The following is a 14,674-nucleotide window of genomic DNA, read 5'->3' as shown; positions in this document are numbered from 1 at the left end:
TATCTTCACAGATTTTTACATATACTGCCTGAGAAGATTACTTACATGGCAGTCATGAAGAGAAATTAAATGCATTTCTTTCAATAGTGTAATTATTTGTATCTATACAAAGCCAGCAGGATTTGCTGTGCAACATGTCTTATAATTGTAAATTACTTGGTTTATAATTCTAATGGAAATTCTAGTTTCCTTTTTGTAATGGAATCCAGAACAGAAATGTATCATATCAGGAACGTCATACAGTTGTAAATAAGATTGTGTCCTGTTTATTTTGACATCTTTTTATAGATACATTGCATTAGGGTGTGAATATTCTAAACCATGCTCTTGTTTAAAGTTTTGAAATTTTTATTGTTAAATGTAACACTTTAATGGTTGTAATAATTATTTGTATAGATATGAATATAGTATTTTATTTAAGAAAATAAACTTTGCATTTTTGCATTGTAAAGTCTCTGATTCTGATTACTTTTGTCTCCCAAACTGAAATTGCCCTTGAAGTTACTTATAGGCAGGCCCTGCATTTTTATCACACTGTGTTCTTGGAAGCTTTTGTAGACCACGTTATAACATGTGTGCCTGGCATCAAATAAATCATAGATAAGGCCAACAATGTGTCATAAAAGCAGAGGTAAGATAACCACATGTAGCAAATTAAGAGCAACATTATATTCTATTAACAGAATTTTACAGTTGTAAAACTTAAAAAGACCATCTAGTCCACCTGTTCTACTTCTAAAGAATCAGAAGCCTGGAAAGTTATTGAGTCTGGCCCAAGGTCATACCAGCTGTTTGAAGACAAAGCTGGGATGGAGGCTAGCTCCAAACCCAGACTGGTGTGCTTTCTACTCTAGTCCAATTCCTATAAAAATGATTCTTTTATTTATATTTTCCATTTTATTTGTGTTTTCTTAGCCATCTCTATTCCAAGAAAGTAAAGTTTATGATTTAGCTAAACTAGCACCTAGCAAAATGTTTTGCCACACAGTAGTAGGTAATTTAATAGATATTTTCCTTATATATGTATACAAGGGGCTCTAGAGCAGTAATACAGAATGTGCATATAACATAAAAAGTGATGTCATAGATTTCACATAACCACTGGCTACAAATATCTTTGTTCTTAAGATTTGGAGGAACAGAAGTAGATTTTTTTTTTTTTTTTAGATGGCCCATGTATCTTTAAAAACAGGGAATTTTGAACTGATATCTTTCCTTTAGATTTCCCAAGTAACAATATGATACCACCAGCTTCTGTATTTCCTACATTTTATATGCAGATAATTCTGAGATCTGCCCTTTCTTCTGATTTCTAATCTAGCATCCCCAACTAGGTTGTTGGACATCTTGAACTCAACCTTTTCCAAACTGTCTTACTAGATCTGGAGACCATCTTTCTGCTGTTAGTATTTTCCCTATTGATTGATTTATCTGCTTACATTTAAGGTCCTCTGACTTTTTTTCTTCTTGAGAGCTTTGGTGATTTTTGGCTTTCCCCCTTTGTTTTCCCCTATTATTCACGTCTGATTCCTTCCCTTCTGGTGGTGGTTTCATTGGGGTATAAATCGTAAAACTTTTCAGTCACTTTCCACACTAGGTAATTTATGATTCACCAGCCTGGGTCTCTGTTGCTTCTGACTTTTTCCAGGGATTGGCCTGGCTTCAGCTAGATGCTGAGTTCTTTGTCAGGGGCTTAGTGCTGCACAGCTCTTCCTTGCTGCTCTTCCTCCCAACCCTACCATAGGGTAGGGACACTATCCTGGCTAATGCCCTTTGTTCCTCGTTTTCTGGCCCAGAGAGTTGCCACCTTGATTCTGTAGTTTGATTTTTGTGTTTTGGGACTTGAGGGCTCTGTGAGGAGGATGGAATGTTGGGGAAGGTATTGGATTCTATTTCGAGGCCAGATGGGAGTCCTGCCCCTTTTCTTCTGTTCCTGCCTCCCCTGCAGAGATCTTTTATAGTGCAGATCTCTCCCCAGTCACCCCCACTTCATCCCCTGATTTAGCGAGACTGCCCCTGCAGTTGAGGCAGTGCTGGCTGTCTATTGAGGCCTGAGCAAACTTCCAGAATCCAGAGCTGAGATGTCCCGGCACTGGGGAAATGGAAGGGGCCTAGGGTGTCGGTTTGTGTTTTATTGAGAGTCCATGTGTTTGATCCTCGGTTTAGATCCGAGTCTCTCTTAACACCAGAACTTTTTTGAGATTACCTTTAATTTACCTCATACACATCTTATCTCATACACAGTTGTTCGCATGTTTTCTCCTCCAGTCACAAGGCTTCCTGCAGCCTTGATGCCAGTTATGTGGGATGTTAGGAAGGGGAATTCAGTGAGCTCCAGGTAGAAGACAGTCTATGGTTTGTTTTTTTAAGAAATAGTTTGAATTCTGAATGTCCTAAATCTGGAAAAAGCTTAAGTTGCTTTATCTTTGGCACCTAATTTCCATTCTGGAGAGATTTGTGAAGAAGAGGGATCAGAAAATGTTTAGCTCTCTATCTTGCAGGAGAGCTTGCAGTGTTCAATTTGCAACATTGCCTAAGCTGAACTCATTCTCATTCCTCCAAAACTCTTCCTTCTTCCAAATACCCCTATTATTTGAAGTCCCCACTACCCAGGCTCACAACCTAATTGTCATCCTCATTCTTAATGCTCTTCCCCAGATCCAGTTAGTTACCAAGTCCCATTGATTCTACCTTGTTAACATCTCATATTTGTCTCCTCTAGTCTCAGGGTCACCATTCCCGTTATGTCCCTGTATGTCCCCGTACTGACCCTCATCATCTTGTGCCTGGCACTAATGTAGTAGCCTTTGATTGGCCTCTCGGCCACTCCATTCAGCTGCCCAAATCATCTTAAAGCTCCAATCTGACTGTCCTTCCTTACGCCAATGATTCCCTCTTTCTTCCAGGACTGGATATAAAATTCTGTTTCACTGGCCTTTGCCTACCTTTCCAGGCTTCTTCTACCATACTCCATTCCATGTACTCTGATTTAATGAAACTGGTCTCTTTTCTGTTTTTCCAATTCTTTCTGCATTTTTCACTTCCCTGAGTGTTGTTCCTCCTCACCTCTGCCTACTGGCTTCCTGCAGTCTTCAGCTCAAATTCCACCTTGTTTAAGAAGGCTTTCCAGGGCTCTCTTAATGCTAGGACTTTTTTCCTTTGAGATTAACTTTAATTTACCCCATATTCATCTTGTCTGTACATAGTTTTCATGTCATCTCCTTCATTTATATGTGAATTCCTTTTATTTTTGCTTTTCTTTCAATCCCTATTACTTAATAATGGAGTAAGCATTTAAATGCTCATTGACTTGACTGGCAAGGAAAGGCATTCAGAACCATGCTATTGATTTTCTTTTCAGGAATAACCATTAAAGTACCTTGTAGTAGAGAGGTCACCTAACCTGGGAATCAGAACACCAGAGTTCCAGGGCTGGATTTAGTGCTGACTAGCATTGTGTCTTTAACCAAGTCCTTTTACTTCTGGGCCACACTTTACTCATTTGCAAAATGAAGCCCTTGGATAAGATGATTGCTAAGGTCTCTTCTGTGATTGGGACTTTAGCTGAAAGGATTTCAAGTGAATTGTGCCTTGATTTAGGTCTCTAGTTCAAACTCTTTGTACATCAATCCTCCATCACTTTCATCCCAAAAAGTTACACTCATACAATGACCTGCTATCTATTACTAAATGTCAGCAGCTATTTTTCTTTCCATATATATTTATATCTATATCTATCTATATATGAATGTCCATATATGTGTGTATACACAATCACACACATGTGTATACTCATGTATATACACACACATATATATATTTTTAATTTATTTTTTAAGTATAGAAAACTCAATTTTCTCTCCTTCCAACATTTAAAAACAAAAATAAAACCTTTGTAACAAATATGCATAGAAAAGAAAAACATTTTTTTCATTAGTCATGTCTGAAAAATATATAACTCAGCCTGCATCTTGAGTATATTAACTTTTTGTTAGGAGATGTTTATCGTATTCCATCTAGGTCTCTGGACCCATTTAAACTCTTAGATTTTCAGAAAAAGTGAAGCCAATATCAACTTCCAGGAGCTTTGAAAAACTTCAATACTACATTTTGAACTCAGATATTAGCCTAAAGACACAGAACATTGGTCTAGGTAATATATTGACTTTGCTAGACCTCATCTTTCAAAGTGACTTGGAGTCAAGAAAACCAAGAGAAAATATGCTAAGATATTTATGGTGGGATATTTTGGTTTTTAACCAAGTCTGCTGTATGTGGTGTTTGTGGGTGTCTTTCTTAAATTGCTTAATCTGATTCAGATCAGCAGTTTGGAAAGACCTTAAGCAAAGCCGGATCTGATTAGCTTCCTAATAGGCAACTTGTGGTGGTGAAGAATGTCCTGCTTCAGTGAATGAAGGTCGATTAAGTATTCATATACTTCATGAGGCTAAAACATGTGCATGTCATTTTAGGATTTGCAAACCACTATATATGGATGACCTCATTTGATTCCCACAACCACCCTATGGAGTAGATGGTATAATTATCACCATTTTACAGAGGGGGAAACACTAATAGAGGTCAAGTGACAAGCTTGGGTTTACACAGCTAATAAATGTCTGAGGCAGGCAAACTGAGACCTGGGAAAGGCTTTAGCTTAAAAAGACTCCCCCACTGCATCTGGGCCCTTTGTCAATCTTCCTGTACTATGTCTTGCCACTGCACCAAGACAACTCTGGAGAGAGAATGAATCTGATGACTTTGCCTCACTTAAATCCAAATTACCTGCGACTCAAGATGTCTCCCTCCTGATGTCACTGGTCTTCCAGAATGAAGGAAAAAGAACAACAATGATGACGAATAGCAGTCTAAGGCAGGACACATCAAACTTGGTCTTCCTAATTTTAGGTCCAGCACTTTCACTTACTGCACTACTTAACTGCCTCTAAATGTCATTTTGTGAATATTGTACATTTAATGTATAGATTGAACACTTTAGAAGTGTTCAAGGGACTCTTGTTTAATATTTAAACCTTGGATTTAAGTATTAAACCAAAGAATTCCTTGAACAGCTTTATTAATTATATAGAAGGAAAAATTTCATAGGACCTAATTTTTAAAAAATGGGCTGTTTTGCTTGTGTCTCACTTGCTTCTCTTTGAGAACTTGTTTTCATAGAGAGAAGCAAATTTCAAACATTTATTACCATTATCTCCGTGCTCCCTAAATGAGGGATTCAAGTTAATGTTTCAGTGTAAGTTATGTTTCCTGAGAATGAAATCACTTCCCATTAGAAAGGTTGGGCCTTATGGCACAAGTGAGGAAGGACAATGACTGTTCTGTCTTTAATTTGAGTGGTTGATCCTGGTTTATCCATCTCAATGGCATAGCCAGAGTCTCAAAGGTAGGTTGGAAAGAAGCCTGGAGTAAAAACTGAAAGAAAAAACTAAATGTCTCTGACTATTGACAGTGTTTCAAGTCTGGGATATTCTTTAGAAATTAAAAACATAGCAGTGCCCACTGCCTTCCTTCCACCTTTTCCTTTGCTTTCTGTGCAGATGAAATCTGACACCTTATGCTGCACATGTTTTAATTTTAAAAATGAATCTGGTTCCTTATCCGCTGCCAAGAGCAATAATTGAATCTGTGTAAAAGGCCTTGGCTTTTGATTTTACAGGCTTTGAGTCTGTTGGAATAGTTTTCATTGGAATCCAGCTGTTTCTGCTTAGAGGCCAGAGTTTACTTAGCTGTTCTCTTATTGGTTGGCTTTTCGTTGAACACTGTAGGTTTCATTGTTATTCTGGACTGATAAAACAGCCACACCTCTTCTTAATTTTTAGAAAGCTCCATTCTTTCCACTAACAGCAAGTAAGGAACCTTGTGTTACTGAAGAGCAATGGAAAGGGTACCTAGATTCAGGAATGGATAGATATCAACACTGCCATAAACAAACTGTATGACCTTGGCAACTCATTCCATTTCTATGTTTCCTTATCTCTAAAACAAAATGTTTTGAATTGATGGCTTTAAAATTGTGAATGCATATGCTTAAGGAATTTTTATAATTCTAAGCTGTGCTTTTTACATGTAGACTTACAGCCCCAGACAGACTTAGTTTACTCTCTGAATGAAGTATATGTTTGCCAGTTGGGGTAGGGGATCCCTTAGCCACTGTGTGGGGCTTAAGCTTCCTCAACCCAAAAAGAAGAATATGTTCCCTCTGAGGTCTTTTCTAGCATCCTAATCATCAATGTCCTAGAGACTGGAGGTGGGTGCAGTAGACAGTATCATTTGTCCAATATTTCACTAGATTTCAATGTGAGTTATCTCTTCAGCACAGTCCATCTATTCCTGATCATCCTGGGCAATTCTAGTCCATGTGTCCTCATAAATCCAATACAGAGAATCCAGATTTTTCTGAGGCCTGAAATATTTATGGCAAATTGACAGTGTGGGACTGGCAAATCCCTTCTTAATTTAAAGTATCCATTGCTGTGGTGAATGATAAGGAGAGGCAAACCACACAATGCAGTGGTGGCCTTCCTTTGAGTCTTATAACAGTTCATTTGTGCAGTACTTGGACCTTTCAACTGTTATTCCTCACTAGACCTGATCTACCCAACCCCTTTTTCCAAATAATGTTTCCTTTAAAAAAAGTTGTTGCAACTTTGGGGGAAAAGGTAGAAATTATTACTCTGGGATAAGGAGCTGCTTCTATGTCTCTTCAAAGGTGGTTAAAATTATATTCTCATCTCTTCTTTTCTTCCCAACAGCAAACACTCTGCTGGCAAGTCCCCAAATGGAAAAATGACACTCTTCCATTAAGTTCCAGAGTATTGCTTAAGCACGATCTATTCCTTCTTTCCCTTTCTTTTTTTCAGTTGGAAAATCCAAGCCTCTTTTGGTTGCTTAGTTTTCTTTTATTTCCTATTCTCTTATCTTGTATCTGGAGAAGAACATTACTGGTCCTTCTTGAGTGGGTGTTCTCCAGGAATCCTATAGCCATTGGAACCTTTAAATCAAAATAAAAAAATCTCAAATAGATTCCTGGCTTCATGATCTCCTCTGACTCACTTCTCTCCATCACTGTATATGATGGAGTACATTTCTTTCTATCTCTTCTCAGTTTTTTTTCCTATTGTTGCAGAGTACCTCAGATTTCTATTTCCTTCTTTTCCTTTTGCAAAGTCTTCCTCTCAGTACAGCCTTCCCTTTTTAATAGAGCAATACCCTCAGATGGAATTCAGTGGATTCTATCTATTTTTATAATGTTTTTTCCTGCAGGAAAAAGGAGTTCCTGCAGGACTGACTACTGTGATATCTTCATCTAACTCAATTCCTTATTTATTGAAGGAATTCTTCAGAAAAACTCAAGTGTGCCTAACTTCCCCTGCCATATAAAGTTACATTTTATTCTCCTGGAGGAAGGGGAAGTCATAGTAGTTGATGGTCAGTTGGTTCTATCCCATGCATTACTAAAATATTACTGCTCAGAATTTCTGTAACAGCTAGTTCAGCCATAATTGTAATTTATGTTTAAAGAAATATTACATACTTAGCAATAATTTGATGTAGTAGAAAAAGTACCTTTTATGGGGCCTGGGATGGTTTCCTTCTAAGGGGATGAAAAAGCCATTCTCTACTCCCCCTTCACTTAATAAGATTTTTTCCATATATATATATATATTTAAAGTTTTCAACATTCATTTTTGTAAGATTTTGAATTCCAAATTTTTCTCCCTACTCTCCCTTTCCAAGACAGCAAGCAATCTCATAAAGATTATATGTATACAATCAGGTTAAACATTTTTCCATATTAGTCATGTTGTGAAAGCAAAATCAGAACAAAAGGGAAAAACCACAAAAAAGAAACAAAAATAATTTTAAAAAGTGAAAATATTAAGGTTTCATCTCTTTTCCGACTCCATAATCCTTTCTCTGGTTGTGGATAGGCTTTTCCATCATCAGTCTTTTAGAATTGTCTTGAATCATTGCATTGTTGAGAAGAGGTTAGTTTATCATAGTTCATCATTGCACAATGTTGCTGTTACTGTGGATAATGTGGAGAAGCCATTCTTGAGATTAACTTTGGTTTCCTTTTTTTCCTGAGGCATGAAAGACTTAAATTGAGGGTACGGGACTGGCAACTGCCTTCATGATTATTCTACTTATTGCTGTGTGAACAATATGGATGGGGATGGGGAAAACACTATTTACTTTAATTTGTACTTTTTAAACTTAAGGAATTTGTATCCTTTGTCAACAATAGAGGGGCTTTTGTTACTTTTCTTATTTTGTATTTTATGATTTCTAAGTGCCTCTACTCCTGAACCTAAATCATATAACTGGCTTTAGTTAAGCTTGGTTCAGCCAGCTAGGTGGTGTACTAGAGAACCAGGTTTGGAGGCAGGAAGATTTGGGTTCAGTTTTAAGCTCATACACTTAACTGTGTGACTCTGGGCAAGTCACAACTCTTATTTGCCTCAGTTTCTCATCTGTAAAATGGAGACACATTGGTGAAAATAATGGCAAAACACTTCTGTATTTTAGCCAAGAAAACCTGATAGACAAAGTCCACATAGAGTTGGACACAACTCAGTTACAAGAAGCCTAGTCCAGAATTGTTACTCTTCAAATATATCATCTTTGACAACACAAGATTCTTTTACTTTCTCACTATCAGTTTTGTTTCCCTGATTCAGTGGGACTTGGGGTAGTGGCTTGGCCTGTGTATTACTCATGTCTAGATTAAGGGGATAGCATGTCCCTCTTTGATAAAGTCATGCAATCTTGCCTTCAGACAGTCAAGGGTAAGGGTAACAACTAAATATGATGTCATTTACAAATAGGAGCATTTGGAAAACTTGTTCATCCACAGGGAATCCAATCTTTTATTTGGACTTTGAACAGGACACCTTCCATCACATGGATTAATGCCTTAGGTGATCATATATTTTTAATTTGAATTTGAATGACAGTACTCTTGTGAACAAAGTTATAACCATAATCCTATCTGTTATAGAGATTTGTATAATTTTCATATGTGGAACACTTGAGACCAACTATGGAGACTGCATTTTGTTCTACAAAGACTCATGCTTTAAAAAAAAAAAAAAAGACAATATGGCAAGATTTGACGTATTCTGTATTTTTGTCAGTTATGTGACTATAAAGACATTGACTGCTATAGAGAGAAACCTTTAAGAGACTGCCTTTTCCAATCTCATTTTTTTTTACCTGTTATCTCATTGGTGTTGAGCATACTGGGTAATGAAACTCCTCCTTCCAATGAAGAGAAGCAACTCTTGCAATTTATTGAGCCTGTGGTTTTAGAGATTTGCTGGTGGTGCTGAGGAATTAAGTGACTTGCCCAGAATCCCACAGTCTACATGCATCAGAGACGATAACTGAATGCAGCTTTGTCAAAAAATTCCCTGGATTAAAGCAAAATCCTATAAAAAGAAAAAAAAGTCTAACCAAAACCAAAAAACCTAGCAGTGTCAGGGAAGAGGAAAAAGTGTCACTTTCATAACTCTTGCACCTTCTTAATGACCCTCTACTATTTAAGCTCAAGTTATCTTCTCAGTCATGATTATAAGAATGGAGCAGGAGTTGAAGTACCTAACATTTATCCTTCCTGGGATATGCCAGTCATTTGAAAGTCAGCATTGAACTTGTGAGAAGATCTAGCTTCTAGGCCCTACTTTGCCATTTTACTAACTGGGTGGCCTTCCCTGCCTAAGCCTAAGTTTTTCCTATAAGATGAGGAAAAGAATGTTTCACCACCTCAAAATATTGTGAGAATCAAATGAAATGAGATATGCAAAGAATTGTGGAAATATAACTGCAATTATTAGAGTCCTCATGGTGGAGGAGAAGGAAAGTTAATTTTAACCTCTCTGATGAAACATGAAGAGTATATCAGAAGGGCAGCAATTCCTAATCCTTGGTAATTAGGATCATAGGGTTTAGAGTTGGAAGGTAATTTTAAAAATCTATCTCTGTTGGGCACATTTCTGCCCTCCTGCTTGTAAGCAACTCCATCTCCCCTCCCTGGCTCATCCCACTGTATATTCATTTATAGAATGAATCTAATCCTGCCCCCCCCCCCCCAAAAAAAAAATCCTTTCTTCAAGATTTCTGACAAGTGATTGATCATTCTTATCTTCTCTCATCAGCTTTGGTTCCTTCTGAACTTGTATTAATCTGACCTATTCTTATGTCACATTTTTTGTATTTTTTTCTATTAGTTCCCTTGCTTTCATTTTCTGCTCATTTTTTAGAAGTTCAAGTTGAAAGCTGCAGTATATGAATATTATAGAATACTATTGTGCTATAAGAAATGAGAGCAGGTGGATTTTGGAATATGTGAGTGTGTTTCCTTTAGTATAGGATTTCCACTTTATTGTATATGTACGAGTGTAAGTATATGTATGTGTTTCCTTTTGATCTGTTTCTTTTATTATTACTAATATGGAAATATGTTTTATATGATTGCATATATATCTATATCTATATCTATATTAAAGCACTTATCATTTAGGAAACAAAGGGGAAGGGAGGGAGAAAATTTTGTAGTTCAAAATAAAAAAAGAATGTTGAAAATTGACTTTACAAGTAATAGAAAAAGATAAAATACAATTTAGGAATTTTAAAAAGATGTCCATGTCATTTGATAAATTCCCTGTTTTCTTCCTATTGTTCTCTTTAGATCCGTGGTTGGTTTCTATACTTTGTTGATCACATACTCCTAACAGTAAAGATATTTTGAACACATATCCCCCAATATATATATATGTATATATATACTTATTTATAGATAATATACATATATAACTAAACTAATAATTATTTTACTTTATAAAATTATATAAAAATAGAAATTTTAAAAGGAAAAAATAAAGATAAAATAATACTTGATCTTAGAGTCAATAGAGAGGGAGATAGTGGAATTTATTGAATAGGATAGTGACTTCATTAGTTCTGCACTTTAGGAAAATTACTAGCTTTGTGAGTATGGATTGGAGTAGGGAAGAGACTTGAAGCAAAGAGACTATTTAGGAAATTACTGCAATGGTCTAGACAAGAGTTGATATGGGATTGTACAGAAACCATTGCCATGTAAGTAGAGGGAAAAGTTTAGATGGGAGATATGCAATTCTGTGATCTCCAATCCAATGTGGAAGTTGAACTGACAAGATGTGGCAACTGATTGGATATATTGGGTGAAAGAAAGTGAGAAGCTGAAAATGACATTGAGATTGTGAATGGGATATAGTAGCAGGGAAGTTTGGAAGATGAATAGGTTTTGGGGGGAATATCATCTGTGCCCCAGATCACAATCTGTCCACATTTGTACCACTTTATGTGATTTGCTCTATTCTATCCAAAATGAAAAGTGGAATATGGGATCTTATCCTACTGCTTTTTGACCCCAAATACAGACCTGTCTTCTGAGAGGTGTGGCTTGTCTGTCACAGTCAGGAGATGATCTAGGGTAGAAAGTAGGAGCAGAATTTTCTTAATGACACTTACTCAGCTGTAGCTGCCCTGAGAAGTCAACACCTAGCTTAGAAGGGAGTTTGCTTAGCACAGAGAGGACACAGGAGATTGAAGGAATGTTGGAGTATAACAGTAGGTGAGTTGTCGTGTTCGAGATAGGTCCCTATAACTAGAGCAGGATGCTACCTGTCTTCACCTTCTTCCACAGACTGACCACATATCTTTTCTGATCAGGCCATCCTCCACTTTGGAGGCCATTGCTCTGGACAATTCCATTTCCCCCATATCATTAGGATGATTTCTCTTTTTAGCATTTTATTTATAAGAGCTTTCCATTGTTCCTGAGTTCCTTTATATTAAAGGAGTTTCTTAATATTTTTTTCCACTCATGACCCCTTTTTGCCCAAGAAATTTTTAAGTGACCCTGGGTATATAGATATATAAACTAGGTATGCAAATCAAACATTTACTGATAATGAGATTATAATTTCATGACCTCAACATTCAGTAATGAGAATCCATATGAGGTTGCAACCTGCAGTTTAAGAAGCTAGATTCTGCAAAATCCTGGGCTATAGAATCATCCCTCTCCTTTTTCCAAATTACAAAGCTGAAAAGGACTTTAGTTTTTAATCTAATTCCTTTCCTTTACAGATAAGAAAACTGAGGCACAGAGAAATGAAATGATTTGTCCATACATAGATTGTGGCTTCTTATAGAACCTCTAGAAGCAGAAACTCTACTCAAAGTAAAATGAATGTTCTGCCTATCATTTTTAGAACAGATTGTTACACTGCAGTCTTATTTTTTTGATATTAGAATTTTGGTATACATTTGAAGAGGTTGAAATTATTGAAAGGTTTTGTTGTTTAAAGGATAGCAATTAGTAATTATCCATCTTTAATGAAGGCAAGAAGGAAATAAGGGTAAGGATTAAAGATCTGCCAAAAGCGTATCAAACAACTAATATGGGTTTCAGAGAAACCCTCTTCTAAGATAGCTTTACAAAGAAGCAAATTTCCACTTTTCTTTTTTAGGTGACATGTAGTGCTAGACTTGGAGTCTGAAAACTTGAGTTCAAATTCTGTCTCAGATGTCACATCACTCTCTCAGCCTCAGTTTTACTTAAAGCACTACATAAATTCTAGTGAGGATGAGGATGAGGATAAGGATATAGCTACATTAGCCCTTAGTCCTAGTTTAATGTCTTATTATGGAGGTGAGGTGATTATGGGTTTTTGAACATTGAGGAAGAAAACAGAATCTCATTGTTGGTCCCAGAACTTTCAGTATGGCCTGACAGCCTCTGGGTAAGGATTGGCTTAACTAAATTCAGAGAAGCTCATAGGTTAGCTATGAAGGTTAGCTAACAGGATTTTTGGGGGTGGGTGGGGGATTTGTTTTTATTAGAGCAACTCATTTAAACCATCTATTAAGCTATGAAGGCATCTGAACTTTTGGTGAAAAGTCATACACAAAATCATGGAGTGGTTTTTTTTCTAAGGAACTGGAACACTGAAACCAAGAATGATTAAGAGTGAAAAGAATGATTCAGTCCCAATTTCTTTATATATAAATTAGAAAAGCAATGCCTTACTCCTGGGGGCAGGGCAAGAGAAGCATTGTGTAATTTAATAAATTCACACATAAAAATGCTTAATTTCTAAGAGTAAAGGTTGCTTTTACTCTGGTCATGGGATATGGGTTTAATGATGAATGAATGATGCATTGGAACTGTGACCTTTCCCCAACTTACCCACCGAATCTTGAGGCTTTCCCAATACTCACTCTTCTGCCTGGAGGGACTATAAATTGAGCTGCAAGCACCTTAGATCCCAAATGGCATTAAAGCTACAGAGCGTGTCTCAGACAATATCATGATAGAGATTTAATATTCAGCAACAGATTTATAAGTTGCTGAGGTGAATAGCATTTTTTCCCCTTAGTATTCTTTTGTAGCCCATTTTACCAGAGGCATCAGGCTCAGGGCCAAGTGTTATGCCTCCTCTTGCTGCAGCCTGTTTCATAACCTTTTTACCTGAGGGCTTTCTTCCTATCCTCACAAACCCTGAATATCCAGTCATTTAAGAGGAAGGGAGTGGGGAATATGTGAGTGCATTGGTATTCAGAGGATTTGAGTTCAAATATTGATTCTGACACTTATTAGATAGATCATTTTGGGCAAATCATTTCTCTCCAGGCCCCAATTTCCTCAATTGTCAAAAGAGAAAAGACAGATTGAACTGGATGGCTTTTCCTCTCCCTTCGTTTTCAGTCTAAGATCCCATGGGGTTTCCCTCCAGAAGATTCCATGATGTGACCATGCAAAAAGCATTCCTTGTGGAAGGGCTGCTGGGGATGGCCTTTCTCCTGGAGATTTCCGAGGAGAAAGGAATAATAAGGTGTGATACTCCCCAGGCAGTTTTTCAACTTCAACAACTCCGATTTCCACAGCTGTATTTGTCTGAGTTCTGGCTGGATTGGGAAGACTAGGGTCAGGCCTTTCCAATGGGCTAATAGCGGCCAAACTGTTAGGGAGTCAGGCAACCCCTTCTAAGCTGTTGCAAGTAATGGGCTCCCAGGGGAGAGCTATTCCAGCTGTCAGGCCCAACCTTCCTTGATGATGGGCATGGTATTTCAATGAGGATCAGGAGACTTTGCTTGTGAAACCTTTGCCACTTCTTATGAGTTTTGTGGGAAGAAATGTTAACATTCTAAGACTTCTTCCCTGAAGAAAATAACAGTTGCTTATCTAATAAAAAATATCAGATATTTTTATCTAATAAATCCCTATTAGATAATAAGGGCTTTCTGTGGCCATGGTATAAATATTATAGCATCATAGAAGAAAGGATAGTCCTTGCCATGAATGATCTGTTTATTTTCATGAATCTTGGAAAGTCCCCTCTTCGTATGAGTAGAGTTTTTCCTATTGAGTCTCTCATGGCTAAAATAAAACTGGAGCTAATCTTTTAGCAATCCCCAGCAAACAGGTGGGATCCCATTTGCAACTTTATCAAGTGCCTAAGTAGGACATTTTGATGTCCAATTGCAATTTTGTCTCTGTTGGTGGTTAATACTGTATCCCAGCTTAACTGCTCCTACTGTCAGACAAGTATCTGAATTTTCCTTTGGCTTTCCCATCCACCGAATTCATCATTTTCAGAATGAC

Source organism: Sminthopsis crassicaudata, chromosome 3, assembly GCF_048593235.1.
Source record: "Sminthopsis crassicaudata isolate SCR6 chromosome 3, ASM4859323v1, whole genome shotgun sequence".
Lineage (NCBI taxonomy): Eukaryota > Metazoa > Chordata > Mammalia > Dasyuromorphia > Dasyuridae > Sminthopsis > Sminthopsis crassicaudata.
The sequence above is the reverse complement of the archived record's forward strand: the minus strand, read 5'-3'. Positions refer to the sequence as shown.